At 35.3% G+C, this 6000-nt stretch overlaps 1 pseudogene; it reads right to left on the bottom strand.

The window, feature by feature from the left end:
• Positions 1 to 2658: 2658 nt before the first annotated feature.
• On the bottom strand, positions 2659 to 3166 carry LOC141494174 (V-type proton ATPase 16 kDa proteolipid subunit c-like; annotated as a pseudogene).
• Between the last annotated feature and the right edge of the window lie 2834 nt (positions 3167 to 6000).

Here is a 6000-nt window from a genome sequence, read left to right as displayed (position 1 = left end):
TTTTAACATCCATTCAAAAGCCTGTATATAGTTTCAAGTTCCAAATTTCCTTTTACCCACTGGTCCTCTGCATAGCATCTAACAGTCAGGTTAATATAGTATACAATTGTGTTAAACATGTTTACAGATTACTATTTTAGGGAGATGTACATAAGAGATTTTTTTAAAGTGAATATAGTGTTCATCAGACTCTGTTTTGCTTTGTTTTTAACTTGCTCTAAATAGGGATAGTATTATCCATAGACTATCTAATAGGGCTGTCCTAGCTCTCTGAATTGTGGAGAGCAAATGCAAAAATCAAGGCTTAATCATCTCACAATCTTAATATGTATATTATTTTCTTGGTTCTGCTCCCTTCACTCAGCATTTTATCTGGTAATCCATTCCATGCTTCTCTAGAGTCCTATTATTTATTATTTCTTATAGAACAATCGGATTTCATAATATTCCAGTACTTGCCACTACAACGATTTGCTATGAATATTTTGGAACATGTGTGAATTTTGCTAATTTTTATTATTTCTTCTGGATATAGGCTGAGAATTGGGATTGTTGGGCCAAAGGGTATGATCATTTTTATTGCTCTTTGGACATAGTCCTATGCTGTTCTTCAAAATGATTGGATCAGTTCACAACTTCACCAACAATACATTAGTGTCCCAATTCTACCACAACTTCTCCAACATTAATCATTTCCCCTTTTTTCCCTTTTCCCCCTTTTCCCTAGTTGTTTTAAGTTGCATTTATCTAATCAATAATGATTTGAAGTATTTTTTCAAATGATTATATATAACTTTAATTTCTTCATTTGAAAATTTTCTATTCATATCCTTTGACCATTTATCAATTGGGCAAATGACTTACAAAACAGATTTGATGCAGTTCTCTATATATTTTTAAAATGAGAACTTTATCAGAACTCCTAGTTGTGAAAATTGTTTCCCAGCTTTCTGTTTTCTTTCTAATTCTGGCAGCATTGATCACATTAATGCAAAAATTTTGATTTAATATAAACAAAATCATTCATTTTGAAGTTTGTGATATACTCTATATCTTTTTTGGTCACAAATTTGTCCTCTTTTCATAGATCAGATAGAGTATTTCTTGCTTTATTAACTTTTCTATGGTGTTGTCCTTTATGTGTAAATCCTGTACCCATTTTGATCTCATTTTGGTATAAGGAGTGTGAAATATGAAATGGAATTTCTCTTTCTATTTTTGGCTCTTGGACTTTGTTGTAGACATATATAGAAATTTTGATGATTTGTGTGAATTTACTTTATATTCTGCTATTTTGTTGAATTTGTGAAAGCTTTGCTTTCTCATTGCCAATTTTGATTCCTTTAATTTCTTCTTCCTTTATTATTGTGAGAGCTAGCATTTCTAAAACTAAATTGAAGGGAGTTAGGTGGCTCAGTGGATAAAGCACTGGCCCTGGTGTCAGGAGGACCTGAGTTCAAATCCAACTTCAAACACTTAATAAGTCCCTAGTTGTGTTAACTTGGGCAAGTCACCTAAACCCATTTCCTTGCAAAAAATAAAAAAAAATGCTAAAACTATATTGAATGGTAGTGATGATAATGGGCATCCTTGTTTCACCCCTGATCTCATTGGAAATGCTCTGAGTTTATCCCCATTACACATAATATTACTTATGGCTTTAGACAGATACTATTTAGTGTTTTAAGGATAATTCCATTTATTCCTAAACTTTATAGTGGTTTTTAATATTAATAGGTATTATATTTTATCAAAGTCTTTTCAGCATCTATTGAGATAATCCTATGAATATTTTTGGTTTTGCTATTGATATATTCAATTTTGTTGAGTGTTTTCTTAAATTGAGTCATCCGTGCATACCTGGTATAAATTCTACCTAATCATGGTGTATTATCCTAGCAATAAGTTGCTGTGATCTCATTGCTAAAATTTTATTTAAGATTTTTACATCAGTGTTCTTTAGGAAACTTGTTTTTATAATTTTCTTTGTTTGGTTTGGTTCTTCCTGGTTTAGGTATCAATATTAGATGTCATAGAAGTAATTTGGCAAAACTCCTTCTTCTCTTATTTTTTTTCCAGTCAGAATTTTATTTGGAAACATCACTGTGAGCCCTAGCCGATGCTACACAGCACCATTGGAAACACATCTTCAACACTTTCCCGAATCATACAATTCTTACTCATACCAGGACACTACAGCAATCTTGAATTTCAAATTATCACATCCAAGGAATTTTCAGCACTTGACATTTAACCCCACAGTACAATAATCTACCTATATTTAAAATTAACATATAGCATGGGAAATTGAAAATTCTTGCTCCATAAACCTTATGAACATGTCAAATCTTTATAAATAAACATCCAGTGAAGAGAAAAATGACAATTCTAATTCATCTAATTCATTAACAGTAAATGGGTAGGGAGATTGCACAGCTGCCTGGTGGACCCCAGGAGGCCTTGGTCCCAGCCAGTCCAGTTGAGGCACCATCCAATGTGGTAGGTGCAACACAGACAAAAGAGTCACTAAGACATTGAGCATTTAAAAGACCAACTACCAACTGGACAACTACACCAAATCTCAGGCCATTTGTTCTGGAGCAAATTGGGAAGGATGGGGGGAGGTTCAAGACAGGTCTTTACATCATACTCTGTGGCTTAGGGGTGACTTGGGGTTGGGTGGGGCACTGGGAAGAAAGGAGAAAAGAGAGTCTGCTTTGTAGAGAAAATGATGGCCACAATCAGGCCATACAGGCCAAGCACCTCAGCGAAGATCAGAATCAGGATCATCCCCCCGAATAATCTGGGCTGCTGTACCATCCCCCAAACACCAGCATCTCCAACAATGCCAGTGGCAAAGCCAGCTGCCAGCCTGCTCAGACCCACACTGAGGCCTGCTCCCAGCTGAAGGAAGTTGAACAAGGTGAGATGCTCTGTCAGAGTTGGTGATGCGAACGGCCACCACCAGACCATAGATAGCAATGATACCAGCCATGATGACAGGAATGATTGACTTCATGATCAGCTCAAGTCACATGACTGACATGGCTGCAATACCAGTGCCACTTTTTGCTGTGTCATAAGCTGCCCCAAGAACACTGAAGACCATGGTGGCTGAGGCTCCCATGACGGCGAAAAAGAATGCATTCTCGGGAGTTGTGGACATGTCTGTGTGTGGTTGGCAGGCCAGAAGGTGGACAGGGCAAGGGGAGAGAGGCAAGGGCATGGGGCTGGGGAGTAGGTAAAGGACTGGAGGGTGGACAGGTGAATGGGAAGGCGTGAATTCAAGAGACCTCTTGTCTTATTTTTTAAAATAGTTTATGTAGAATAGGAATTAATTGTTCCTTAAATGTTAGATTTCACCTGTAAATCCATCTGGACTGAAGTTTTTCCTTAGGGTGTTTATTGATGTTTCTTCAATTTTTCTTTTCTGAAAAGGAGTTTGGACTTTGTTATTTCCTCATCTATTTATCTGGGCAGTTTACATTTTTGTAAATATTCATCCTTTTCATTCAGGTTATCAATATTATTGGCATAGAGTTTGGCAAAGTAACCCCAAATTATTTCTTTAATTTTCCTCCTCATTGGTGGTAAGTTCATCCTTTTAAATTGTGTTACTGGTATTTTGATTATGTTCTTTCTTTATTTTCAGATTAAATGCATATTTATCTATTTTATTGAATTTCATAAAACCAACTCTTTTTTATGAATTTTTTCGAGCTTTCAATTTTGTTAATCTCTCCCTTGATTTTCATAATTTCTAATTTGATATTGACATATATGTTAATAATGGTAGAGCTTCATTATCTATTGTGCCTTTTATATGAAGATATAGTTCCCTTCTTTATCCCTTTTAATGATCTATTTATACTTTAGTTTTATCTGAGAACAGGATGGCAATCACTGATATTTTTTACTTTAGCTGAAATATAGTATATTTGTTCCATCCTTTTACCTTTACCTTGTTTGTATCTCTCAGATTCAAATGTATTTCTTGTAAACAACATATTGTTGAATCCTGGTATTTAATCCATTCTGTTTTCCATTTCCATTTTATGGGATAGTTTAGCCCATTCATATTTACAATTAAGATTTCTAATTCTGTATTTTCCATCCATGCTATCTTTCCCCATTTATATTTTTCTCCTTCCTTTCCTCTTATTCCTCCTCACCAAAGTTTTACTCCCTTTCTCCTTTAACTTATCTTTTAAAATTTGACTTTCAGTTTATTTTCACTTATAGCTTCACTTTCCCTTTTATCATTCCCTTTTCCCCTTATCTTTCCTTATCCCTGCAGCCCCTACCCCAGTTAGAGCAGGATAGATAGATAGATAGATAGATAGATAGATAGATAGATAGATAGATAGATATAGATATAGATATATATGGTTTTTGCAAGGCAAATGGGGTTAAGTGACTTGCCCAAGGCCAAACAGCTTGGTAATTATTATTAAGTGTTTGAGACCAGATTTGAACCCAGGTACTCCTCACTCTAGGGCCGGTGATTTATCCACTGTGCCACCTAGCCGCCCCATAGAGAAGGATATATTTTTAAACCCAAGTGGGAATGTATCTTATTCCCTCTCTGGTCCAAATCTATTGTCTATATTTTACTCACTGTTCATACCCTCCTTTTTTCTCTCTCTAATATTTAAATCTTTGTGCCACTTCACCAGGTGTTATTTATCACTAAGGTGATATTAGTCAGGTATTATCAAGCACAGCTTGATTAATTGATTGCTTGATAAGCCCAGAGTGTTATCAAAGTAACATCACAGATTGGTTTATTGATTGATTGACTGTTTGCCAAGCAGCATTCTGTCTCATTAGAAATACTCTTTTCAAGAGTCTTTAATTATATCAATTTATAATCATTTTTTCCTTTCCCACTTTTCAAGTATCTCCCAAGGACACACAATCCTCATGAGTCAAAATGTCATCCAAAGCCAAAAAATTGCATGAAATATTTGAACTCTTGCCCCCAAGCAAATTTTCTTCCACACATCCCCCTATCCCCAGGGTATTTAATCCTTTGGTAACAAATGTATGGATAAGTCCAAACTTGATTTTATTAACTAAAGAAACTCACTTCCCCTCCCCATGAAATGTACTTAACTCCTTGTTAAGTAAATTATGGTTAAATCCAACCTTGGTTTAATTAACTATGAGAATCTCAAAGGATTCTAAATACTGGGAAGGTTTTATTTTCTCACTTAAGAACTTTACAATTGATTGCAAATTATGGGAGACACAGAGTAAGGCCTGCCTAGCTTCTGATGCCATCATCAGAGGAAAAGTATTAACCTTTGTGAGCACAGCAGAATTAGAATAGGTTAAAGGAAGCTGAGACCCTTTAGTTTAGAGTAAAAACCTTTGCTTTTCATCAGGGATTTTTGTCTCAAACATAGTGTTGTCATCTTGGACCTCATCAATGGGGAGACAAGATCCAGCCATACCCATAGCCTCTAAATCCAAACTCTTTAATTGTCCTTGACCCTTTTGTTATCCTAAGAAAAGTACAATTCTCAAGAGTTATAAGAGATGTACCTTCCCTTATAAGGTTCTAAAGTAATTTGATGGTCTTGACTAACATTTGTTTTGTTTTGTCCTTTCCCGTTTCATTTACTTTTTCTTGTATCCCTAAGGTCATGAATTCTCTGTTAATTTCTTGTCTTTTTGTCAAGAAATTTTGGAAGTCCTTTATTTCATTGAACATACATCTTTCCTCCTGACAGTATATGCTGAATTTTTCAGGTAAGTAAATTCTTGGTTGTAATCCAAGGTCCTTTGCCCTCTGATATATGGTATATATGGTATTCCAAGTCCTCTGGTCCTTCATTGTTGAGGCTGATAAGTCCTGTGTGAGTCTAATTGGGTTTCCTTTATATTTAATTTTTATGTCATTTTTCCTGCTTGTAGAATTTTCTCTTCTATTTGAGAGTTATGGCAATTGGCTGTAATAGCCCTTGGAGTTTTTATCCTGGGATGTCTTTCTGGAGT

Source organism: Macrotis lagotis, chromosome 7 (assembly GCF_037893015.1).
Source record: "Macrotis lagotis isolate mMagLag1 chromosome 7, bilby.v1.9.chrom.fasta, whole genome shotgun sequence".
Taxonomy (NCBI): Eukaryota; Metazoa; Chordata; class Mammalia; order Peramelemorphia; family Peramelidae; genus Macrotis; species Macrotis lagotis.
Note: the sequence above shows the minus strand (reverse complement) of the source record. Positions and strands in the feature narration are given on the sequence as shown.